This window comes from Anopheles moucheti, chromosome 2 (assembly GCF_943734755.1).
Source record: "Anopheles moucheti chromosome 2, idAnoMoucSN_F20_07, whole genome shotgun sequence".
In the NCBI taxonomy this organism is placed as follows: Eukaryota; Metazoa; Arthropoda; class Insecta; order Diptera; family Culicidae; genus Anopheles; species Anopheles moucheti.
Window position 1 is genome coordinate 34,587,115 of NC_069140.1, and position 25,951 is coordinate 34,613,065.

Sequence of the window (25,951 nt, forward strand, 5' to 3'; positions counted from 1 at the left end):
GCCATCTTGTCCGCCATCTTGTCCGCCATCTTGTCCGCCATCTTGCCCGCCATCTTGTCCGCCATCTTGGCCGCCATCTTGTCCGCCATCTTGTCCGCCATCTTGTCCGCCATCTTGTCCGCCATCTTGTCCGCCATCTTGCCCGCCATCTTGTCCGCCATCTTGTCCGCCATCTTGTCCGCCATCTTGTCCGCCATCTTGCCCGCCATCTTGTCCGCCATCTTGTCCGCCATCTTGGCCGCCATCTTGTCCGCCATCTTGTCCGCCATCTTGTCCGCCATCTTGTCCGCCATCTTGTCCGCCATCTTGAGTCCGCCATCTTGTCCGCCATCTTGTCCGCCATCTTGTCCGCCATCTTGTCCGCCATCTTGTCCGCCATCTTGTCCGCCATCTTGTCCACCATTTTGTCCGCCATCTTGTCCGCCATCTTGGCCTCCATCTTGTCCGCCATCTTGTCCGCCATCTTGTCCGCCATCTTGTCCGCCATCTTGGCCGCCATCTTGTCCGCCATCTTGTCCGCCATCTTGTCCGCCATCTTGTCCGCCATCTTGTCCGCCATCTTGAGTCCGCCATCTTGGCCGCCATCTTGTCCGCCATCTCATCCGCCATCTTGTCAGCCATCTTGTCCGCCATCTTGTGCCCGCCATCTTGTCCGCCATCTTGTCCGCCATCTTGTCCGCCATCTTGTGTCCGCCATCTTGTCCGCCATCTTGTCCGCCATCTTGTCCGCCATCTTGTCCGCCATCTTGTCCGCCATCTTGTCTGCCATCTTAGCAACCATCTTGGCCGCCATCTTGGCCGCCATATTGGCCGCCATCTTGGCCGCCATCTTGTCCGCCATCTTGGCCGCCATCTTGTCCGCCATCGTGGCCGCCATCGTGGCCGCCATCTTGTGTCCGCCATCCTTTCCGCCATCTTGGCCGCCATCTTGTCCGCCATCTTGGCCGCCATCTTGTCCGCCATCTTGTCCGCCATCTTGGCCGCCATCTTGTCCGCCATCTTGGCCGCCATCTTGGCCGCCATCTTGTCCGCCATCTTGGCCGCCAGCTTGTCCGCCATCTTGTCCGCCATCTTGTCCGCCATCTTGGCCGCCATCTTGTCCGCCATCTTGTCCGCCATCTTGTCCGCCATCTTGTCCGCCATCTTGTCCGCCATCTTGTGTACGCCATCTTGGCCGCCATCTTGGCCGCCATCTTGTCCGCCATCTTGTCCGCCATCTTGTGTCCGCCATCTTGTCCGCCATCTTGTCCGCCATCTTGTCCGCCATCTTGTCCGCCATCTTGTCCGCCATCTTGTCCGCCATCTTGTCCGCCATCTTGCCCGCCATCTTGTCCGCCATCTTGTCCGCCATCTTGTCCGCCATCTTGCCCGCCATCTTGTCCGCCATCTTGGCCGCCATCTTGGCCGCCATCTATCTTGTCCGCCATCTTGTCCGCCATCTTGTCCGCCATCTTGTCCGCCATCTTGTCCGCCATCTTGTCCGCCATCTTGCCCGCCATCTTGTCCGCCATCTTGTCCGCCATCTTGGCCGCCATCTTGTCCGCCATCTTGTCCGCCATCTTGGCCTCCATCTTGTCCGCCATCTTGCCCGCCATCTTGTCCGCCATCTTGTCCGCCATCTTGTCCGCCATCTTGTCCGCCATCTTGTCCGCCATCTTGTCCGCCATCTTGAGTCCGCCATCTTGTCCGCCATCTTGTCCGCCATCTCATCCTCCACCTTGGCCGCCATCTTGTCCGCCATATTGGCCGCCATCTTGTCCGCCATCTTGTCCGCCATCTTGGCCGCCATCTTGTCAGCCATCTTGTCCGCCATCTTGTGCCCGCCATCTTGTCCGCCATCTTGTCCGCCATCTTGTCCGCCATCTTGTCCGCCATCTTGTCCGCCATCTTGGTCGCCATCTTGTCCGCCATCTTGTCCGCCATCTTGGCCGCCATCTTGTCCGCCATCTTGTCCGCCATCTTGTCCGCCATCTTGTCTGCCATCTTAGAAACCATCTTGGCCGCCATCTTGGCCGCCATATTGGCCGCCATCTTGGCCGCCATCTTGTCCGCCATCTTGTCCGCCATCTTGTCCGCCATCGTGGCCGCCATCTTGTGTCCGCCATCTTTTCCGCCATCTTGGCCGCCATCTTGTCCGCCATCTTGGCCGCCATCTTGTCCGCCATCTTGTCCGCCATCTTGGCCGCCATCTTGTCCGCCATCTTGTCCGCCATCTTGGCCGCCATCTTGTCCGCCATCTTGGCCGCCAGCTTGTCCGCCATCTTGTCCGCCATCTTGTCCGGCATCTTGTCCGCCATCTTGTCCGCCATCTTGTCCGCCATCTTGTCCGCCATCTTGTCCGCCATCTTGTCCGCCATCTTGTCCGCCATCTTGTCCGCCATCTTGTCCGCCATCTTGTCCGCCATCTTGTCCGCCATCTTGTCCGCCATCTTGGCCGCCATCTTGTCCGCCATCTTGTCTGCCATCTTAGCAACCATCTTGGCCGCCATCTTGGCCGCCATATTGGCCGCCATCTTGGCCGCCATCTTGTCCGCCATCTTGGCCGCCATCTTGTCCGCCATCGTGGCCGCCATCTTGGCCGCCATATTGGCCGCCATCTTGGCCGCCATCTTGTCCGCCATCTTGGCCGCCATCTTGTCCGCCATCGTGGCCGCCATCTTGTGTCCGCCATCCTTTCCGCCATCTTGGCCGCCATCTTGTCCGCCATCTTGGCCGCCATCTTGTCCGCCATCTTGTCCGCCATCTTGTCCGCCATCTTGTCCGCCATCTTGGCCGCCATCTTGGCCGCCATCTTGTCCGCCATCTTGTCCGCCATCTTGGCCGCCATCTTGTCCGCCATCTTGGCCGCCATCTTGTCCGCCATCTTGTCCGCCATCTTGTCCGCCATCTTGTCCGCCATCTTGGCCGCCATCTTGGCCGCCATCTTGGCCGCCATCTTGGCCGCCATCTTGGCCGCCATCTTGTCCGCCATCTTGTGTCCGCCATCTTGTCCGCCATCTTGTCCGCCATCTTGTCCGCCATCTTGTCCGCCATCTTGTCCGCCATCTTGTCCGCCATCTTGTCCGCCATCTTGCCCGCCATCTTGTCCGCCATCTTGTCCGCCATCTTGCCCGCCATCTTGTCCGCCATCTTGTCCGCCATCTTGGCCGCCATCTTGTCCGCCATCTTGTCCGCCATCTTGTCCGCCATCTTGTCCGCCATCTTGTCCGCCATCTTGTCCGCCATCTTGTCCGCCATCTTGCCCGCCATCTTGTCCGCCATCTTGGCCGCCATCTTGTCCGCCATCTTGTCCGCCATCTTGTCCGCCATCTTGGCCGCCATCTTGTCCGCCATCTTGTCCGCCATCTTGTCCGCCATCTTGTCCGCCATCTTGCCCGCCATCTTGTCCGCCATCTTGTCCGCCATCTTGTCCGCCATCTTGTCCGCCATCTTGTCCGCCATCTTGTCCGCCATCTTGTCCGCCATCTTGTCCGCCATCTTGTCCGCCATCTTGGCCGCCATCTTGTCCGCCATCTTGTCCGCCATCTTGTCCGCCATCTTGTCCGCCATCTTGGCCGCCATCTTGTTCGCCATCTTGTCCGCCATCTTGTCCGCCATCTTGTCCGCCATCTTGCCCGCCATCTTGTCCGCCATCTTGTCCGCCATCTTGTCCGCCATCTTGTCCGCCATCTTGTCCGCCATCTTGTCCGCCATCTTGTCCGCCATCTTGTCCGCCATCTTGTCCGCCATCTTGTCCGCCATCTTGTCCGCCATCTTGTCCACCATTTTGTCCGCCATCTTGTCCGCCATCTTGGCCTCCATCTTGTCCGCCATCTTGTCCGCCATCTTGTCCGCCATCTTGTCCGCCATCTTGGCCGCCATCTTGTCCGCCATCTTGTCCGCCATCTTGTCCGCCATCTTGTCCGCCATCTTGTCCGCCATCTTGAGTCCGCCATCTTGGCCGCCATCTTGTCCGCCATCTCATCCGCCATCTTGGCCGCCATATTGTCCGCCATCTTGTCCGCCATCTTGGCCGCCATCTTGTCCGCCATCTTGTCCGGCATCTTGTGTCCGCCATCTTGTCCGCCATCTTGTCCGCCATCTTGTCCGCCATCTTGGCCGCCATCTTGTCCGCCATCTTGTCCGCCATCTTGTCCGCCATCTTGTCCGCCATCTTGCCCGCCATCTTGTCCGCCATCTTGTCCGCCATCTTGGCCGCCATCTTGTCCGCCATCTTGCCCGCCATCTTGTCCGCCATCTTGTCCGCCATCTTGTCCGCCATATTGTCCGCCATCTTGTCCGCCATCTTGTCCGCCATCTTGTCCGCCATCTTGGCCGCCATCTTGTCCGCCATCTTGTCCGCCATCTTGTCCGCCATCTTGTCCGCCATCTTGTCCGCCATCTTGAGTCCGCCATCTTGGCCGCCATCTTGTCCGCCATCTCATCCGCCATCTTGGCCGCCATATTGTCCGCCATCTTGTCCGCCATCTTGGCCGCCATCTTGTCCGCCATCTTGTCCGGCATCTTGTGTCCGCCATCTTGTCCGCCATCTTGTCCGCCATCTTGTCCGCCATCTTGTCCGCCATCTTGTCCGCCATCTTGTCCGCCATCTTGTCCGCCATCTTGTCCGCCATCTTGCCCGCCATCTTGTCCGCCATCTTGTCCGCCATCTTGTCCGCCATCTTGCCCGCCATCTTGTCCGCCATCTTGGCCGCCATCTTGTCCGCCATCTTGTCCGCCTTCTTGTCCGCCATCTTGTCCGCCATCTTGCCCGCCATCTTGTCCGCCATCTTGTCCGCCATCTTGTCCGCCATCTTGTCCGCCATCTTGTCCGCCATCTTGGCCGCCATCTTGTCCGCCATCGTGGCCGCCATCTTGTGTCCGCCATCCTTTCCGCCATCTTGGCCGCCATCTTGTCCGCCATCTTGGCCGCCATCTTGTCCGCCATCTTGTCCGCCATCTTGGCCGCCATCTTGGCCGCCATCTTGTCCGCCATCTTGGCCGCCATCTTGTCCGCCATCTTGTCCGCCATCTTGTCCGCCATCTTGTCCGCCATCTTGGCCTCCATCTTGTCCGCCATCTTGTCCGCCATCTTGCCCGCCATCTTGTCCGCCATCTTGGCCGCCATCTTGGCCGCCATCTTGGCCGCCATCTTGTCCGCCATCTTGTCCGCCATCTTGTCCGCCATCTTGTCCGCCATCTTGTCCGCCATCTTGTCCGCCATCTTGTCCGCCATCATGCCCGCCATCTTGTCCGCCATCTTGTCCGCCATCTTGTCCGCCATCTTGTCCGCCATCTTGTCCGCCATCTTGTCCGCCATCTTGGCCGCCATCTTGTCCGCCATCTTGTCCGCCATCTTGTCCGCCATCTTGTCCGCCATCTTGTCCGCCATCTTGTCCGCCATCTTGTCCGCCATCTTGCCCGCCATCTTGTCCGCCATCTTGTCCGCCATCTTGTCCGCCATCTTGCCCGCCATCTTGTTCGCCATCTTGTCCGCCATCTTGTCCGCCATCTTGTCCGCCATCTTGTGTACGCCATCTTGGCCGCCATCTTGTCCGCCATCTTGCCCGCCATCTTGTCCGCCATCTTGGCCGCCATCTTGTCCGCCATCTTGTCCGCCATCTTGTCCGCCATCTTGTCCGCCATCTTGTCCGCCATCTTGGCCGCCATCTTGTTCGCCATCTTGTCCGCCATCTTGTCCGCCATCTTGTCCGCCATCTTGTGTACGCCATCTTGGCCGCCATCTTGGCCGCCATCTTGTCCGCCATCTTGTCCTTCATCTTGTGTCCGCCATCTTGTCCGCCATCTTGTCCGCCATCTTGTCCGCCATCTTGTCCGCCATCTTGTCCGCCATCTTGTCCGCCATCTTGTCCGCCATCTTGTCCGCCATCTTGTCCGCCATCTTGTCCGCCATCTTGGCCTCCATCTTGTCCGCCATCTTGTCCGCCATCTTGTCCGCCATCTTGTCCGCCATCTTGTCCGCCATCTTGCCCGCCATCTTGTCCGCCATCTTGTCCGCCATCTTGTCCGCCATCTTGTCCTCCATCTTGTCCGCCATCTTGTCCGCCATCTGGTCCGCCATCTTGTCCGCCATCTTGGCCGCCATCTTGTCCGCCATCTTGGCCGCCATCTTGTCCGCCATCTTGTCCGCCATCTTGTCCGCCATCTTGTCCGCCATCTTGTTCGCCATCTTGTCCGCCATCTTGTCCGCCATCTTGTCCGCCATCTTGCCCGCCATCTTGTCCGCCATCTTGGCCGCCATCTTGTCCGCCATCTTGTCCGCCATCTTGTCCGCCATCTTGTCCGCCATCTTGTCCGCCATCTTGCCCGCCATCTTGTCCGCCATCTTGTCCGCCATCTTGGCCGCCATCTTGTCCGCCATCTTGTCCGCCATCTTGGCCTCCATCTTGTCCGCCATCTTGTCCGCCATCTTGTCCGCCATCTTGTCCCCCTTCTTGTCCGCCATCTTGCCCGCCATCTTGTCCGCCATCTTGGCCGCCATCTTGTCCGCCATCTTGTCCGCCATCTTGTCCGCCATCTTGTCCGCCATCTTGCCCGCCATCTTGTCCGCCATCTTGGCCGCCATCTTGTCCGCCATCTTGCCCGCCATCTTGTCCGCCATCTTGTCCGCCATCTTGGCCGCCATCTTGTCCGCCATCTTGTCCGCCATCTTGTCCGCCATCTTGTCCGCCATCTTGCCCGCCATCTTGTCCGCCATCTTGTCCGCCATCTTGTCCGCCATCTTGTCCGCCATCTTGTCCGCCATCTTGTCCGCCATCTTGGCCGCCATCTTGTTCGCCATCTTGTCCGCCATCTTGTCCGCCATCTTGTCCGCCATCTTGTGTACGCCATCTTGGCCGCCATCTTGGCCGCCATCTTGTCCGCCATCTTGTCCGCCATCTTGTGTCCGCCATCTTGTCCGCCATCTTGTCCGCCATCTTGTCCGCCATCTTGTCTGCCATCTTGTCCGCCATCTTGTCCGCCATCTTGTCCGCCATCTTGTCCGCCATCTTGTCCGCCATCTTGTCCGCCATCTTGGCCTCCATCTTGTCCGCCATCTTGTCCGCCATCTTGTCCGCCATCTTGTCCGCCATCTTGCCCGCCATCTTGTCCGCCATCTTGTCCGCCATCTTGTCCGCCATCTTGTCCGCCATCTTGTCCGCCATCTTGTCCGCCATCTTGTCCGCCATCTTGTCCGCCATCTTGGCCGCCATCTTGTCCGCCATCTTGGCCGCCATCTTGTCCGCCATCTTGTCCGCCATCTTGTCCGCCATCTTGTCCGCCATCTTGGCCGCCATCTTGTTCGCCATCTTGTCCGCCATCTTGTCCGCCATCTTGTCCGCCATCTTGCCCGCCATCTTGTCCGCCATCTTGTCCGCCATCTTGTCCGCCATCTTGTCCGCCATCTTGTCCGCCATCTTGTCCGCCATCTTGTCCGCCATCTTGTCCGCCATCTTGTCCGCCATCTTGTCCGCCATCTTGCCCGCCATCTTGTCCGCCATATTGTCCGCCATCTTGGCCGCCATCTTGTCCGCCATCTTGTCCGCCATCTTGGCCTCCATCTTGTCCGCCATCTTGTCCGCCATCTTGTCCGCCATCTTGTCCGCCATCTTGTCCGCCATCTTGCCAGCCATCTTGTCCGCCATCTTGTCCGCCATCTTGTCCGCCATCTTGTCCGCCATCTTGTCCGCCATCTTGTCCGCCATCTTGTCCGCCATCTTGTCCGCCATCTTGGCCGCCATCTTGTCCGCCATCTTGGCCGCCATCTTGTCCGCCATCTTGTCCGCCATCTTGTCCGCCATCTTGTCCGCATTCTTGTCCGCCATCTTGAGTCCGCCATCTTGTCCGCCATCTTGTCCGCCATCTTGTCCGCCATCTTGTCCGCCATCTTGTCCGCCATCTTGTCCGCCATCTTGTCCGCCATCTTGCCCGCCATCTTGTCCGCCATCTTGGCCGCCATCTTGCCCGCCATCTTGTCCGCCATCTTGTCCGCCATCTTGTCCGCCATCTTGTCCGCCATCTTGTCCGCCATCTTGTCCGCCATCTTGTCCGCCATCTTGTCCGCCATCTTGTCCGCCATCTTGTCCGCCATCTTGTCCGCCATCTTGCCCGCCATCTTGTCCGCCATCTTGGCCGCCATCTTGTCCGCCATCTTGTCCGCCATCTTGTCCGCCATCTTGTCCGCCATCTTGGCCGCCATCTTGTCCGCCATCTTGTCCGCCATCTTGTCCGCCATCTTGTCCGCCATCTTGCCCGCCATCTTGTCCGCCATCTTGGCCGCCATCTTGTCCGCCATCTTGTCCGCCATCTTGTCCGCCATCTTGGCCGCCATCTTGTCAGCCATCTTGTCCGCCATCTTGTGCCCGCCATCTTGTCCGCCATCTTGTCCGCCATCTTGTCCGCCATCTTGTGTCCGCCATCTTGTCCGCCATCTTGTCCGCCATCTTGTCCGCCATCTTGTCCGCCATCTTGTCCGCCATCTTGTCCGCCATCTTGCCCGCCATCTTGTCCGCCATCTTGTCCGCCATCTTGTCCGCCATCTTGCCCGCCATCTTGTCCGCCATCTTGGCCGCCATCTTGGCCGCCATCTATCTTGTCCGCCATCTTGTCCGCCATCTTGCCCGCCATCTTGTCCGCCATCTTGTCCGCCATCTTGGCCGCCATCTTGTCCGCCATCTTGTCCGCCATCTTGTCCGCCATCTTGTCCGCCATCTTGTCCGCCATCTTGTCCGCCATCTTGGCCGCCATCTTGTCCGCCATCTTGGCCGCCATCTTGTCCGCCATCTTGAGTCCACCATCTTGTCCGCCATCTTGTCCGCCATCTTGTCCGCCATCTTGAGTCCGCCATCTTGTCCGCCATCTTGTCCGCCATCTTGTCCGCCATCTTGTCCGCCATCTTGTCCGCCATCTTGCCCGCCATCTTGTCCGCCATCTTGGCCGCCATCTTGTCCGCCATCTTGTCCGCCATCTTGTCCGCCATCTTGTCCGCCATCTTGTCCGCCATCTTGCCCGCCATCTTGTCCGCCATCTTGTCCGCCATCTTGTCCGCCATCTTGTCCGCCATCTTGCCCGCCATCTTGTCCGCCATCTTGTCCGCCATCTTGGCCGCCATCTTGTCCGCCATCTTGTCCGCCATCTTGTCCGCCATCTTGTCCGCCATCTTGTCCGCCATCTTGAGTCCGCCATCTTGTCCGCCATCTTGTCCGCCATCTTGTCCGCCATCTTGTCCGCCATCTTGTCCGCCATCTTGTCCGCCATCTTGTCCACCATTTTGTCCGCCATCTTGTCCGCCATCTTGGCCTCCATCTTGTCCGCCATCTTGTCCGCCATCTTGTCCGCCATCTTGTCCGCCATCTTGGCCGCCATCTTGTCCGCCATCTTGTCCGCCATCTTGTCCGCCATCTTGTCCGCCATCTTGTCCGCCATCTTGAGTCCGCCATCTTGGCCGCCATCTTGTCCGCCATCTCATCCGCCATCTTGTCAGCCATCTTGTCCGCCATCTTGTGCCCGCCATCTTGTCCGCCATCTTGTCCGCCATCTTGTCCGCCATCTTGTGTCCGCCATCTTGTCCGCCATCTTGTCCGCCATCTTGTCCGCCATCTTGTCCGCCATCTTGTCCGCCATCTTGTCTGCCATCTTAGCAACCATCTTGGCCGCCATCTTGGCCGCCATATTGGCCGCCATCTTGGCCGCCATCTTGTCCGCCATCTTGGCCGCCATCTTGTCCGCCATCGTGGCCGCCATCGTGGCCGCCATCTTGTGTCCGCCATCCTTTCCGCCATCTTGGCCGCCATCTTGTCCGCCATCTTGGCCGCCATCTTGTCCGCCATCTTGTCCGCCATCTTGGCCGCCATCTTGTCCGCCATCTTGGCCGCCATCTTGGCCGCCATCTTGTCCGCCATCTTGGCCGCCAGCTTGTCCGCCATCTTGTCCGCCATCTTGTCCGCCATCTTGGCCGCCATCTTGTCCGCCATCTTGTCCGCCATCTTGTCCGCCATCTTGTCCGCCATCTTGTCCGCCATCTTGTGTACGCCATCTTGGCCGCCATCTTGGCCGCCATCTTGTCCGCCATCTTGTCCGCCATCTTGTGTCCGCCATCTTGTCCGCCATCTTGTCCGCCATCTTGTCCGCCATCTTGTCCGCCATCTTGTCCGCCATCTTGTCCGCCATCTTGTCCGCCATCTTGCCCGCCATCTTGTCCGCCATCTTGTCCGCCATCTTGTCCGCCATCTTGCCCGCCATCTTGTCCGCCATCTTGGCCGCCATCTTGGCCGCCATCTATCTTGTCCGCCATCTTGTCCGCCATCTTGTCCGCCATCTTGTCCGCCATCTTGTCCGCCATCTTGTCCGCCATCTTGCCCGCCATCTTGTCCGCCATCTTGTCCGCCATCTTGGCCGCCATCTTGTCCGCCATCTTGTCCGCCATCTTGGCCTCCATCTTGTCCGCCATCTTGCCCGCCATCTTGTCCGCCATCTTGGCCGCCATCTTGTCCGCCATCTTGTCCGCCATCTTGTCCGCCATCTTGTCCGCCATCTTGTCCGCCATCTTGAGTCCGCCATCTTGTCCGCCATCTTGTCCGCCATCTCATCCTTCATCTTGGCCGCCATCTTGTCCGCCATATTGGCCGCCATCTTGTCCGCCATCTTGTCCGCCATCTTGGCCGCCATCTTGTCAGCCATCTTGTCCGCCATCTTGTGCCCGCCATCTTGTCCGCCATCTTGTCCGCCATCTTGTCCGCCATCTTGTCCGCCATCTTGTCCGCCATCTTGGTCGCCATCTTGTCCGCCATCTTGGCCGCCATCTTGGCCGCCATCTTGTCCGCCATCTTGTCCGCCATCTTGTCCGCCATCTTGTCTGCCATCTTAGAAACCATCTTGGCCGCCATCTTGGCCGCCATATTGGCCGCCATCTTGGCCGCCATCTTGTCCGCCATCTTGTCCGCCATCTTGTCCGCCATCGTGGCCGCCATCTTGTGTCCGCCATCTTTTCCGCCATCTTGGCCGCCATCTTGTCCGCCATCTTGGCCGCCATCTTGTCCGCCATCTTGTCCGCCATCTTGGCCGCCATCTTGTCCGCCATCTTGTCCGCCATCTTGGCCGCCATCTTGTCCGCCATCTTGGCCGCCAGCTTGTCCGCCATCTTGTCCGCCATCTTGTCCGGCATCTTGTCCGCCATCTTGTCCGCCATCTTGTCCGCCATCTTGTCCGCCATCTTGTCCGCCATCTTGTCCGCCATCTTGTCCGCCATCTTGTCCGCCATCTTGTCCGCCATCTTGTCCGCCATCTTGTCCGCCATCTTGTCCGCCATCTTGGCCGCCATCTTGTCCGCCATCTTGTCTGCCATCTTAGCAACCATCTTGGCCGCCATCTTGGCCGCCATATTGGCCGCCATCTTGGCCGCCATCTTGTCCGCCATCTTGGCCGCCATCTTGTCCGCCATCGTGGCCGCCATCTTGGCCGCCATATTGGCCGCCATCTTGGCCGCCATCTTGTCCGCCATCTTGGCCGCCATCTTGTCCGCCATCGTGGCCGCCATCTTGTGTCCGCCATCCTTTCCGCCATCTTGGCCGCCATCTTGTCCGCCATCTTGGCCGCCATCTTGTCCGCCATCTTGTCCGCCATCTTGTCCGCCATCTTGTCCGCCATCTTGGCCGCCATCTTGGCCGCCATCTTGTCCGCCATCTTGTCCGCCATCTTGGCCGCCATCTTGTCCGCCATCTTGGCCGCCATCTTGTCCGCCATCTTGTCCGCCATCTTGTCCGCCATCTTGTCCGCCATCTTGGCCGCCATCTTGGCCGCCATCTTGGCCGCCATCTTGGCCGCCATCTTGGCCGCCATCTTGGCCGCCATCTTGTCCGCCATCTTGTGTCCGCCATCTTGTCCGCCATCTTGTCCGCCATCTTGTCCGCCATCTTGTCCGCCATCTTGTCCGCCATCTTGTCCGCCATCTTGTCCGCCATCTTGCCCGCCATCTTGTCCGCCATCTTGTCCGCCATCTTGCCCGCCATCTTGTCCGCCATCTTGTCCGCCATCTTGGCCGCCATCTTGTCCGCCATCTTGTCCGCCATCTTGTCCGCCATCTTGTCCGCCATCTTGTCCGCCATCTTGTCCGCCATCTTGTCCGCCATCTTGCCCGCCATCTTGTCCGCCATCTTGGCCGCCATCTTGTCCGCCATCTTGTCCGCCATCTTGGCCTCCATCTTGTCCGCCATCTTGTCCGCCATCTTGTCCGCCATCTTGTCCGCCATCTTGTCCGCCATCTTGCCCGCCATCTTGTCCGCCATCTTGTCCGCCATCTTGGCCGCCATCTTGTCCGCCATCTTGTCCGCCATCTTGTCCGCCATCTTGTCCGCCATCTTGTCCGCCATCTTGTCCGCCATCTTGGCCGCCATCTTGTCCGCCATCTTGGCCGCCATCTTGTCCGCCATCTTGAGTCCGCCATCTTGTCCGCCATCTTGTCCGCCATCTTGTCCGCCATCTTGAGTCCGCCATCTTGTCCGCCATCTTGTCCGCCATCTTGTCCGCCATCTTGTCCGCCATCTTGTCCGCCATCTTGCCCGCCATCTTGTCCGCCATCTTGGCCGCCATCTTGTCCGCCATCTTGTCCGCCATCTTGTCCGCCATCTTGTCCGCCATCTTGTCCGCCATCTTGCCCGCCATCTTGTCCGCCATCTTGTCCGCCATCTTGTCCGCCATCTTGTCCGCCATCTTGCCCGCCATCTTGTCCGCCATCTTGTCCGCCATCTTGGCCGCCATCTTGTCCGCCATCTTGTCCGCCATCTTGTCCGCCATCTTGTCCGCCATCTTGTCCGCCATCTTGAGTCCGCCATCTTGTCCGCCATCTTGTCCGCCATCTTGTCCGCCATCTTGTCCGCCATCTTGTCCGCCATCTTGTCCGCCATCTTGTCCACCATTTTGTCCGCCATCTTGTCCGCCATCTTGGCCTCCATCTTGTCCGCCATCTTGTCCGCCATCTTGTCCGCCATCTTGTCCGCCATCTTGGCCGCCATCTTGTCCGCCATCTTGTCCGCCATCTTGTCCGCCATCTTGTCCGCCATCTTGTCCGCCATCTTGAGTCCGCCATCTTGGCCGCCATCTTGTCCGCCATCTCATCCGCCATCTTGGCCGCCATATTGTCCGCCATCTTGTCCGCCATCTTGGCCGCCATCTTGTCCGCCATCTTGTCCGGCATCTTGTGTCCGCCATCTTGTCCGCCATCTTGTCCGCCATCTTGTCCGCCATCTTGTCCGCCATCTTGTCCGCCATCTTGTCCGCCATCTTGTCCGCCATCTTGTCCGCCATCTTGCCCGCCATCTTGTCCGCCATCTTGTCCGCCATCTTGTCCGCCATCTTGCCCGCCATCTTGTCCGCCATCTTGGCCGCCATCTTGTCCGCCATCTTGTCCGCCTTCTTGTCCGCCATCTTGTCCGCCATCTTGCCCGCCATCTTGTCCGCCATCTTGTCCGCCATCTTGTCCGCCATCTTGTCCGCCATCTTGTCCGCCATCTTGGCCGCCATCTTGTCCGCCATCGTGGCCGCCATCTTGTGTCCGCCATCCTTTCCGCCATCTTGGCCGCCATCTTGTCCGCCATCTTGGCCGCCATCTTGTCCGCCATCTTGTCCGCCATCTTGGCCGCCATCTTGGCCGCCATCTTGTCCGCCATCTTGGCCGCCATCTTGTCCGCCATCTTGTCCGCCATCTTGTCCGCCATCTTGTCCGCCATCTTGGCCTCCATCTTGTCCGCCATCTTGTCCGCCATCTTGCCCGCCATCTTGTCCGCCATCTTGGCCGCCATCTTGGCCGCCATCTTGTCCGCCATCTTGTCCGCCATCTTGTCCGCCATCTTGTCCGCCATCTTGTCCGCCATCTTGTCCGCCATCTTGTCCGCCATCATGCCCGCCATCTTGTCCGCCATCTTGTCCGCCATCTTGTCCGCCATCTTGTCCGCCATCTTGTCCGCCATCTTGTCCGCCATCTTGGCCGCCATCTTGTCCGCCATCTTGTCCGCCATCTTGTCCGCCATCTTGTCCGCCATCTTGTCCGCCATCTTGTCCGCCATCTTGTCCGCCATCTTGCCCGCCATCTTGTCCGCCATCTTGTCCGCCATCTTGTCCGCCATCTTGCCCGCCATCTTGTTCGCCATCTTGTCCGCCATCTTGTCCGCCATCTTGTCCGCCATCTTGTGTACGCCATCTTGGCCGCCATCTTGTCCGCCATCTTGCCCGCCATCTTGTCCGCCATCTTGGCCGCCATCTTGTCCGCCATCTTGTCCGCCATCTTGTCCGCCATCTTGTCCGCCATCTTGTCCGCCATCTTGGCCGCCATCTTGTTCGCCATCTTGTCCGCCATCTTGTCCGCCATCTTGTCCGCCATCTTGTGTACGCCATCTTGGCCGCCATCTTGGCCGCCATCTTGTCCGCCATCTTGTCCTTCATCTTGTGTCCGCCATCTTGTCCGCCATCTTGTCCGCCATCTTGTCCGCCATCTTGTCCGCCATCTTGTCCGCCATCTTGTCCGCCATCTTGTCCGCCATCTTGTCCGCCATCTTGTCCGCCATCTTGTCCGCCATCTTGGCCTCCATCTTGTCCGCCATCTTGTCCGCCATCTTGTCCGCCATCTTGTCCGCCATCTTGTCCGCCATCTTGCCCGCCATCTTGTCCGCCATCTTGTCCGCCATCTTGTCCGCCATCTTGTCCGCCATCTTGTCCTCCATCTTGTCCGCCATCTTGTCCGCCATCTTGTCCGCCATCTTGTCCGCCATCTTGGCCGCCATCTTGTCCGCCATCTTGGCCGCCATCTTGTCCGCCATCTTGTCCGCCATCTTGTCCGCCATCTTGTCCGCCATCTTGTTCGCCATCTTGTCCGCCATCTTGTCCGCCATCTTGTCCGCCATCTTGCCCGCCATCTTGTCCGCCATCTTGGCCGCCATCTTGTCCGCCATCTTGTCCGCCATCTTGTCCGCCATCTTGTCCGCCATCTTGTCCGCCATCTTGCCCGCCATCTTGTCCGCCATCTTGTCCGCCATCTTGGCCGCCATCTTGTCCGCCATCTTGTCCGCCATCTTGGCCTCCATCTTGTCCGCCATCTTGTCCGCCATCTTGTCCGCCATCTTGTCCCCCTTCTTGTCCGCCATCTTGCCCGCCATCTTGTCCGCCATCTTGGCCTCCATCTTGTCCGCCATCTTGTCCGCCATCTTGTCCGCCATCTTGTCCGCCATCTTGCCCGCCATCTTGTCCGCCATCTTGGCCGCCATCTTGTCCGCCATCTTGCCCGCCATCTTGTCCGCCATCTTGTCCGCCATCTTGGCCGCCATCTTGTCCGCCATCTTGTCCGCCATCTTGTCCGCCATCTTGTCCGCCATCTTGCCCGCCATCTTGTCCGCCATCTTGTCCGCCATCTTGTCCGCCATCTTGTCCGCCATCTTGTCCGCCATCTTGTCCGCCATCTTGGCCGCCATCTTGTTCGCCATCTTGTCCGCCATCTTGTCCGCCATCTTGTCCGCCATCTTGTGTACGCCATCTTGGCCGCCATCTTGGCCGCCATCTTGTCCGCCATCTTGTCCGCCATCTTGTGTCCGCCATCTTGTCCGCCATCTTGTCCGCCATCTTGTCCGCCATCTTGTCCGCCATCTTGTCCGCCATCTTGTCCGCCATCTTGTCCGCCATCTTGTCCGCCATCTTGTCCGCCATCTTGTCCGCCATCTTGGCCTCCATCTTGTCCGCCATCTTGTCCGCCATCTTGTCCGCCATCTTGTCCGCCATCTTGCCCGCCATCTTGTCCGCCATCTTGTCCGCCATCTTGTCCGCCATCTTGTCCGCCATCTTGTCCGCCATCTTGTCCGCCATCTTGTCCGCCATCTTGTCCGCCATCTTGGCCGCCATCTTGTCCGCCATCTTGGCCGCCATCTTGTCCGCCATCTTGTCCGCCATCTTGTCCGCCATCTTGTCCGCCATCTTGGCCGCCATCTTGTTCGCCATCTTGTCCGCCATCTTGTCCGCCATCTTGTCCGCCATCTTGCCCGCCATCTTGTCCGCCATCTTGTCCGCCATCTTGTCCGCCATCTTGTCCGCCATCTTGTCCGCCATCTTGTCCGCCATCTTGTCCGCCATCTTGTCCGCCATCTTGTCCGCCATCTTGCCCGCCATCTTGTCCGCCATATTGTCCGCCATCTTGGCCGCCATCTTGTCCGCCATCTTGTCCGCCATCTTGGCCTCCATCTTGTCCGCCATCTTGTCCGCCATCTTGTCCGCCATCTTGTCCGCCATCTTGTCCGCCATCTTGCCAGCCATCTTGTCCGCCATCTTGTCCGCCATCTTGTCCGCCATCTTGTCCGCCATCTTGTCCGCCATCTTGTCCGCCATCTTGTCCGCCATCTTGTCCGCCATCTTGGCCGCCATCTTGTCCGCCATCTTGGCCGCCATCTTGTCCGCCATCTTGTCCGCCATCTTGTCCGCCATCTTGTCCGCATTCTTGTCCGCCATCTTGAGTCCGCCATCTTGTCCGCCATCTTGTCCGCCATCTTGTCCGCCATCTTGTCCGCCATCTTGTCCGCCATCTTGTCCGCCATCTTGTCCGCCATCTTGCCCGCCATCTTGTCCGCCATCTTGGCCGCCATCTTGCCCGCCATCTTGTCCGCCATCTTGTCCGCCATCTTGTCCGCCATCTTGTCCGCCATCTTGTCCGCCATCTTGTCCGCCATCTTGTCCGCCATCTTGTCCGCCATCTTGTCCGCCATCTTGTCCGCCATCTTGCCCGCCATCTTGTCCGCCATCTTGGCCGCCATCTTGTCCGCCATCTTGTCCGCCATCTTGTCCGCCATCTTGTCCGCCATCTTGGCCGCCATCTTGTCCGCCATCTTGTCCGCCATCTTGTCCGCCATCTTGTCCGCCATCTTGCCCGCCATCTTGTCCGCCATCTTGTCCGCCATCTTGTCCGCCATCTTGTCCGCCATCTTGTCCGCCATCTTGTCCGCCATCTTGGCCGCCATCTTGGCCGCCATCTTGTCCGCCATCGTGGCCGCCATCTTGTGTCCGCCATCCTTTCCGCCATCTTGGCCGCCATCTTGTCCGCCATCTTGGCCGCCATCTTGGCCGCCATCTTGTCCGCCATCTTGGCCGCCATCTTGTCCGCCATCTTGGCCGCCATCTTGTCCGCCATCTTGTCCGCCATCTTGTCCGCCATCTTGTCCGCCATCTTGGCCTCCATCTTGTCCGCCATCTTGTCCGCCATCTTGCCCGCCATCTTGGCCGCCATCTTGTCCGCCATCTTGTCCGCCATCTTGTCCGCCATCTTGTCCGCCATCTTGTCCGCCATCTTGTCCGCCATCTTGTCCGCCATCTTGCCCGCCATCTTGTCCGCCATCTTGGCCGCCATCTTGTCCGCCATCTTGTCCGCCATCTTGTCCGCCATCTTGTCCGCCATCTTGGCCGCCATCTTGTCCGCCATCTTGTCCGCCATCTTGTCCGCCATCTTGTCCGCCATCTTGTCCGCCATCTTGTCCGCCATCTTGTCCGCCATCTTGCCCGCCATCTTGTCCGCCATCTTGTCCGCCATCTTGTCCGCCATCTTGCCCGCCATCTTGTCCGCCATCTTGTCCGCCATCTTGGCCGCCATCTTGTCCGCCATCTTGTCCGCCATCTTGTCCGCCATCTTGCCCGCCATCTTGGCCGCCATCTTGGCCGCCATCTTGTCCGCCATCTTGTCCGCCATCTTGTCCGCCATCTTGTCCGCCATCTTGTCCGCCATCTTGGCCGCCATCTTGTTCGCCATCTTGTCCGCCATCTTGTCCGCCATCTTGTCCGCCATCTTGTGTACGCCATCTTGGCCGCCATCTTGGCCGCCATCTTGTCCGCCATCTTGTCCGCCATCTTGTGTCCGCCATCTTGTCCGCCATCTTGTCCGCCATCTTGTCCGTCATCTTGTCCGCCATCTTGTCCGCCATCTTGGCCGCCATCTTGTCCGCCATCTTGTCCGCCATCTTGTCCGCCATCTTGTCCGCCATCTTGGCCGCCATCTTGTCCGCCATCTTGTCCGCCATCTTGTCCGCCATCTTGTCCGCCATCTTGCCCGCCATCTTGTCCGCCATCTTGTCCGCCATCTTGTCCGCCATCTTGTCCGCCATCTTGTCCGCCATCTTGTCCGCCATCTTGGCCGCCATCTTGTCCGCCATCTTGTCCGCCATCTTGTCCGCCATCTTGTCCGCCATCTTGCCCGCCATCTTGGCCGCCATCTTGTCCGCCATCTTGGCCGCCATCTTGGCCGCCATCTTGGCCGCCATCTTGTCCGCCATCTTGGCCGCCATCTTGGCCGCCATCTTGTCCGCCATCTTGGCCGCCATCTTGTCCGCCATCTTGTCCGCCATCTTGTCCGCCATCTTGTCCGCCATCTTGGCCTCCATCTTGTCCGCCATCTTGTCCGCCATCTTGCCCGCCATCTTGGCCGCCATCTTGTCCGCCATCTTGTCCGCCATCTTGTCCGCCATCTTGTCCGCCATCTTGTCCGCCATCTTGTCCGCCATCTTGTCCGCCATCTTGCCCGCCATCTTGTCCGCCATCTTGGCCGCCATCTTGTCCGCCATCTTGTCCGCCATCTTGTCCGCCATCTTGTCCGCCATCTTGGCCGCCATCTTGTCCGCCATCTTGTCCGCCATCTTGTCCGCCATCTTGTCCGCCATCTTGTCCGCCATCTTGTCCGCCATCTTGTCCGCCATCTTGCCCGCCATCTTGTCCGCCATCTTGTCCGCCATCTTGTCCGCCATCTTGCCCGCCATCTTGTCCGCCATCTTGTCCGCCATCTTGGCCGCCATCTTGTCCGCCATCTTGTCCGCCATCTTGTCCGCCATCTTGTCCGCCATCTTGCCCGCCATCTTGTCCGCCATCTTGTCCGCCATCTTGTCCGCCATCTTGTCCGCCATCTTGTCCGCCATCTTGTCCGCCATCTTGGCCGCCATCTTGTTCGCCATCTTGTCCGCCATCTTGTCCGCCATCTTGTCCGCCATCTTGTGTACGCCATCTTGGCCGCCATCTTGGCCGCCATCTTGTCCGCCATCTTGTCCGCCATCTTGTGTCCGCCATCTTGTCCGCCATCTTGTCCGCCATCTTGTCCGTCATCTTGTCCGCCATCTTGTCCGCCATCTTGGCCGCCATCTTGTCCGCCATCTTGTCCGCCATCTTGTCCGCCATCTTGTCCGCCATCTTGTCCGCCATCTTGTCCGCCATCTTGTGTACGCCATCTTGGCCGCCATCTTGGCCGCCATCTTGTCCGCCATCTTGTGTCCGCCATCTTGTCCGCCATCTTGTCCGCCATCTTGTCCGCCATCTTGTCCGCCATCTTGTCCGCCATCTTGCCCGCCATCTTGTTCGCCATCTTGGCCGCCATCTTGTCCGCCATCTTGTCCGCCATCTTGTCCGCCATCTTGCCCGCCATCTTGTTCGCCATCTTGTCCGCCATCTTGTCCGCCATCTTGTCCGCCATCTTGTGTACGCCATCTTGGCCGCCATCTTGGCCGCCATCTTGTCCGCCATCTTGTCCGCCATCTTGTGTCCGCCATCTTGTCCGCCATCTTGCCCGCCATCTTGTCCGCCATCTTGGCCGCCATCTTGTCCGCCATCTTGTCCGCCATCCTTTCCGCCATCTTGTCCGCCATCTTGGCCGCCATCTTGTTCGCCATCTTGTCCGCCATCTTGTCCGCCATCTTGTCCGCCATCTTGTGTACGCCATCTTGGCCGCCATCTTGGCCGCCATCTTGTCCGCCATCTTGTCCGCCATCTTGTGTCCGCCATCTTGTGTCCGCCATCTTGTCCGCCATCTTGTCCGCCATCTTGTCCGCCATCTTGTCCGCCATCTTGTCCGCCATCTTGTCCGCCATCTTGTCCGCCATCTTGGCCTCCATCTTGTCCGCCATCTTGTCCGCCATCTTGTCCGCCATCTTGTCCGCCATCTTGTCCGCCATCTTGCCCGCCATCTTGTCCGCCATCTTGTCCGCCATCTTGTCCGCCATCTTGTCCGCCATCTTGTCCGCCATCTTGTCCGCCATCTTGTCCGCCATCTTGGCCGCCATCTTGTCCGCCATCTTGTCCGCCATCTTGTCCGCCATCTTGTCCGCCATCTTGTCCGCCATCTTGTCCGCCATCTTGGCCGCCATCTTGTTCGCCATCTTGTCCGCCATCTTGTCCGCCATCTTGTCCGCCATCTTGCCCGCCATCTTGTCCGCCATCTTGGCCGCCATCTTGTCCGCCATCTTGTCCGCCATCTTGTCCGCCATCTTGTCCGCCATCTTGTCCGCCATCTTGTCCGCCATCTTGTCCGCCATCTTGCCCGCCATCTTGGCCGCCATCTTGGCCGCCATCTTGGCCGCCATCTTGTCCGCCATCTTGTCCGCCATCTTGGCCTCCATCTTGTCCGCCATCTTGTCCGCCATCTTGTCCGCCATCTTGTCCGCCATCTTGTCCGCCATCTTGCCCGCCATCTTGTCCGCCATCTTGGCCGCCATCTTGTCCGCCATCTTGTCCGCCATCTTGTCCGCCATCTTGTCCGCCATCTTGTCCGCCATCTTGTCCGCCATCTTGCCCGCCATCTTGTCCGCCATCTTGTCCGCCATCTTGTCCGCCATCTTGTCCGCCATCTTGCCCGCCATCTTGTCCGCCATCTTGGCCGCCATCTTGTCCGCCATCTTGTCCGCCATCTTGTCCGCCATCTTGTCCGCCATCTTGTCCGCCATCTTGTCCGCCATCTTGTCCGCCATCTTGTCCGCCATCTTGTCCGCCATCTTGCCCGCCATCTTGTCCGCCATCTTGGCCGCCATCTTGTCCGCCATCTTGTCCGCCATCTTGTCCGCCATCTTGTCCGCCATCTTGTCCGCCATCTTGGCCGCCATCTTGTCCGCCATCTTGGCCGCCATCTTGTCCGCCATCTTGTCCGCCATCTTGTCCGCCATCTTGTCCGCCATCTTGGCCGCCATCTTGTTCGCCATCTTGTCCGCCATCTTGTCCGCCATCTTGTCCGCCATCTTGCCCGCCATCTTGTCCGCCATCTTGTCCGCCATCTTGTCCGCCATCTTGTCCGCCATCTTGTCCGCCATCTTGTCCGCCATCTTGTCCGCCATCTTGTCCGCCATCTTGTCCGCCATCTTGCCCGCCATCTTGTCCGCCATCTTGTCCGCCATCTTGGCCGCCATCTTGTCCGCCATCTTGTCCGCCATCTTGGCCTCCATCTTGTCCGCCATCTTGTCCGCCATCTTGTCCGCCATCTTGTCCGCCATCTTGTCCGCCATCTTGCCCGCCATCTTGTCCGCCATCTTGGCCGCCATCTTGTCCGCCATCTTGTCCGCCATCTTGTCCGCCATCTTGTCCGCCATCTTGTCCGCCATCTTGCCCGCCATCTTGTCCGCCATCTTGTCCGCCATCTTGGCCGCCATCTTGTCCGCCATCTTGTCCGCCATCTTGTCCGCCATCTTGTCCGCCATCTTGTCCGCCATCTTGTCCGCCATCTTGGCCGCCATCTTGTTCGCCATCTTGTCCGCCATCTTGTCCGCCATCTTGTCCGCCATCTTGCCCGCCATCTTGTCCGCCATCTTGGCCGCCATCTTGTCCGCCATCTTGTCCGCCATCTTGTCCGCCATCTTGTCCGCCATCTTGTCCGCCATCTTGCCCGCCATCTTGTCCGCCATCTTGTGTCCGCCATCTTGTCCGCCATCTTGTCCGCCATCTTGTCCGCCATCTTGTCCGCCATCTTGTCCGCCATCTTGTCCGCCATCTTGTCCACCATCTTGTCCGCCATCTTGTCCGCCATCTTGTCCGCCATCTTGTCCGCCATCTTGTCCGCCATCTTGTCCGCCATCTTGTCCGCCATCTTGTCCGCCATCTTGCCCGCCATCTTGTCCGCCATCTTGTCCGCCATCTTGTCCGCCATCTTGTCCGCCATCTTGTCCGCCATCTTGTCCGCCATCTTGTCCGCCATCTTGTCCGCCATCTTGTCCGCCATCTTGTCCGCCATCTTGGCCGCCATCTTGTCCGCCATCTTGGCCGCCATCTTGTCCGCCATCTTGTCCGCCATCTTGTCCGCCATCTTGTCCGCCATCTTGGCCGCCATCTTGTTCGCCATCTTGTCCGCCATCTTGTCCGCCATCTTGTCCGCCATCTTGCCCGCCATCTTGTCCGCCATCTTGGCCGCCATCTTGTCCGCCATCTTGTCCGCCATCTTGTCCGCCATCTTGTCCGCCATCTTGTCCGCCATCTTGTCCGCCACCTTGTCCGCCATCTTGCCCGCCATCTTGTCCGCCATCTTGTCCGCCATCTTGGCCGCCATCTTGTCCGCCATCTTGTCCGCCATCTTGGCCTCCATCTTGTCCGCCATCTTGTCCGCCATCTTGTCCGCCATCTTGTCCGCCATCTTGTCCGCCATCTTGCCCGCCATCTTGTTCGCCATCTTGTCCGCCATCTTGTCCGCCATCTTGTCCGCCATCTTGTCCGCCATCTTGTCCGCCATCTTGTCCGCCATCTTGTCCGCCATCTTGTCCGCCATCTTGCCCGCCATCTTGTCCGCCATCTTGTCCGCCATCTTGTCCGCCATCTTGTCCGCCATCTTGTCCGCCATCTTGTCCGCCATCTTGTCCGCCATCTTGTCCGCCATCTTGAGTCCGCCATCTTGTCCGCCATCTTGTCCGCCATCTTGTCCGCCATCTTGTCCGCCATCTTGTCCGCCATCTTGTCCGCCATCTTGTCCGCCATCTTGTCCGCCATCTTGGCCGCCATCTTGCCCGCCATCTTGTCCGCCATCTTGTCCGCCATCTTGTCCGCCATCTTGTCCGCCATCTTGTCCGCCATCTTGTCCGCCATCTTGTCCGCCATCTTGTCCGCCATCTTGCCCGCCATCTTGTCCGCCATCTTGTCCGCCATCTTGTCCGCCATCTTGGCCGCCATCTTGTCCGCCATCGTGGCCGCCATCTTGTGTCCGCCATCCTTTCCGCCATCTTGGCCGCCATCTTGTCCGCCATCTTGGCCGCCATCTTGGCCGCCATCTTGTCCGCCATCTTGGCCGCCATCTTGGCCGCCATCTTGTCCGCCATCTTGGCCGCCATCTTGTCCGCCATCTTGTCCGCCATCTTGTCCGCCATCTTGTCCGCCATCTTGGCCTCCATCTTGTCCGCCATCTTGTCCGCCATCTTGGCCGCCATCTTGTCAGCCATCTTGGCCGCCATCTTGTCCGCCATCTTGTCCGCCATCTTGTCCGCCATCTTGTCCGCCATCTTGTCCGCCATCTTGTCCGCCATCTTGTCCGCCATCTTGTCCGCCATCTTGTCCGCCATCTTGCCCGCCATCTTGTCCGCCATCTTGGCCGCCATCTTGTCCGCCATCTTGTCCGCCATCTTGTCCGCCATCTTGTCCGCCATCTTGTCCGCCATCTTGTCCGCCATCTTGTCCGCCATCTTGTCCGCCATCTTGTCCGCCATCTTGCCCGCCATCTTGTCCGCCATCTTGTCCGCCATCTTGTCCGCCATCTTGCCCGCCATCTTGTCCGCCATCTTGTCCGCCATCTTGGCCGCCATCTTGTCCGCCATCTTGTCCGCCATCTTGTCCGCCATCTTGTCCGCCATCTTGCCCGCCATCTTGTCCGCCATCTTGGCCGCCATCTTGTCCGCCATCTTGTCCGCCATCTTGTCCGCCATCTTGTCCGCCATCTTGGCCGCCATCTTGTTCGCCATCTTGTCCGCCATCTTGTCCGCCATCTTGTCCGCCATCTTGTGTACGCCATCTTGGCCGCCATCTTGGCCGCCATCTTGTCCGCCATCTTGTCCGCCATCTTGTGTCCGCCATCTTGTCCGCCATCTTGTCCGCCATCTTGTCCGCCATCTTGTCCGCCATCTTGTCCGCCATCTTGTCCGCCATCTTGTCCGCCATCTTGTCCGCCATCTTGTCCGCCATCTTGTCCGCCATCTTGGCCTCCATCTTGTCCGCCATCTTGTCCGCCATCTTGTCCGCCATCTTGTCCGCCATCTTGTCCGCCATCTTGCCCGCCATCTTGTCCGCCATCTTGTCCGCCATCTTGTCCGCCATCTTGTCCGCCATCTTGTCCGCCATCTTGTCCGCCATCTTGTCCGCCATCTTGTCCGCCATCTTGGCCGCCATCTTGTCCGCCATCTTGGCCGCCATCTTGTCCGCCATCTTGGCCGCCATCTTGTCCGCCATCTTGTCCGCCATCTTGGCCGCCATCTTGTTCGCCATCTTGTCCGCCATCTTGTCCGCCATCTTGTCCGCCATCTTGCCCGCCATCTTGTCCGCCATCTTGTCCGCCATCTTGTCCGCCATCTTGGCCGCCATCTTGGCCGCCATCTTGTCCGCCATCTTGTCCGCCATCTTGTCCGCCATCTTGTCCGCCATCTTGGCCGCCATCTTGTTCGCCATCTTGTCCGCCATCTTGTCCGCCATCTTGTCCGCCATCTTGCCCGCCATCTTGTCCGCCATCTTGGCCGCCATCTTGTCCGCCATCTTGTCCGCCATCTTGTCCGCCATCTTGTCCGCCATCTTGTCCGCCATCTTGCCCGCCATCTTGTCCGCCATCTTGTCCGCCATCTTGTCCGCCATCTTGTCCGCCATCTTGTCCGCCATCTTGGCCGCCATCTTGTCCGCCATCTTGTCCGCCATCTTGGCCGCCATCTTGTCCGCCATCTTGCCCGCCATCTTGTCCGCCATCTTGGCCGCCATCTTGTCCGCCATCTTGTCCGCCATCTTGTCCGCCATCTTGGCCGCCATCTTGTCCGCCATCTTGTCCGCCATCTTGGCCGCCATCTTGGCCGCCATCTTGTCCGCCATCTTGCCCGCCATCTTGTCCGCCATCTTGGCCGCCATCTTGTCCGCCATCTTGTCCGCCATCTTGTCCGCCATCTTGTCCGCCATCTTGTCCGCCATCTTGTCCGCCATCTTGTCCGCCATCTTGCCCGCCATCTTGTCCGCCATCTTGGCCGCCATCTTGTCCGCCATCTTGTCCGCCATCTTGTCCGCCATCTTGTCCGCCATCTTGTCCGCCATCTTGGCCGCCATCTTGTCCGCCATCTTGTCCGCCATCTTGCCCGCCATCTTGTCCGCCATCTTGGCCGCCATCTTGTCCGCCATATTGTCCGCCATCTTGTCCGCCATCTTGTCCGCCATCTTGTCCGCCATCTTGTCCGCCATCTTGTCCGCCATCTTGTCCGCCATCTTGGCCTCCATCTTGTCCGCCATCTTGTCCGCCATCTTGTCCGCCATCTTGTCCGCCATCTTGGCCGCCATCTTGTCCGCCATCTTGTCCGCCATCTTGTCCGCCATCTTGTCCGCCATCTTGGCCGCCATCTTGTCCGCCATCTTGTCCGCCATCTTGTCCGCCATCTTGGCCGCCATCTTGTCCGCCATCTTGGCCGCCATCTTGTCCGCCATCTTGTCCGCCATCTTGTCCGCCATCTTGTCCGCCATCTTGGCCGCCATCTTGTTCGCCATCTTGTCCGCCATCTTGTCCGCCATCTTGTCCGCCATCTTGCCCGCCATCTTGTCCGCCATCTTGTCCGCCATCTTGGCCGCCATCTTGTCCGCCATCTTGTCCGCCATCTTGTCCGCCATCTTGTCCGCCATCTTGTCCGCCATCTTGTCCGCCATCTTGGCCGCCATCTTGTTCGCCATCTTGTCCGCCATCTTGTCCGCCATCTTGTCCGCCATCTTGCCCGCCATCTTGTCCGCCATCTTGGCCGCCATCTTGTCCGCCATCTTGTCCGCCATCTTGTCCGCCATCTTGTCCGCCATCTTGTCCGCCATCTTGCCCGCCATCTTGTCCGCCATCTTGTCCGCCATCTTGTCCGCCATCTTGTCCGCCATCTTGTCCGCCATCTTGTCCGCCATCTTGTCCGCCATCTTGTCCGCCATCTTGGCCGCCATCTTGTCCGCCATCTTGGCCGCCATCTTGTCCGCCATCTTGTCCGCCATCATGTCCGCCATCTTGTCCGCC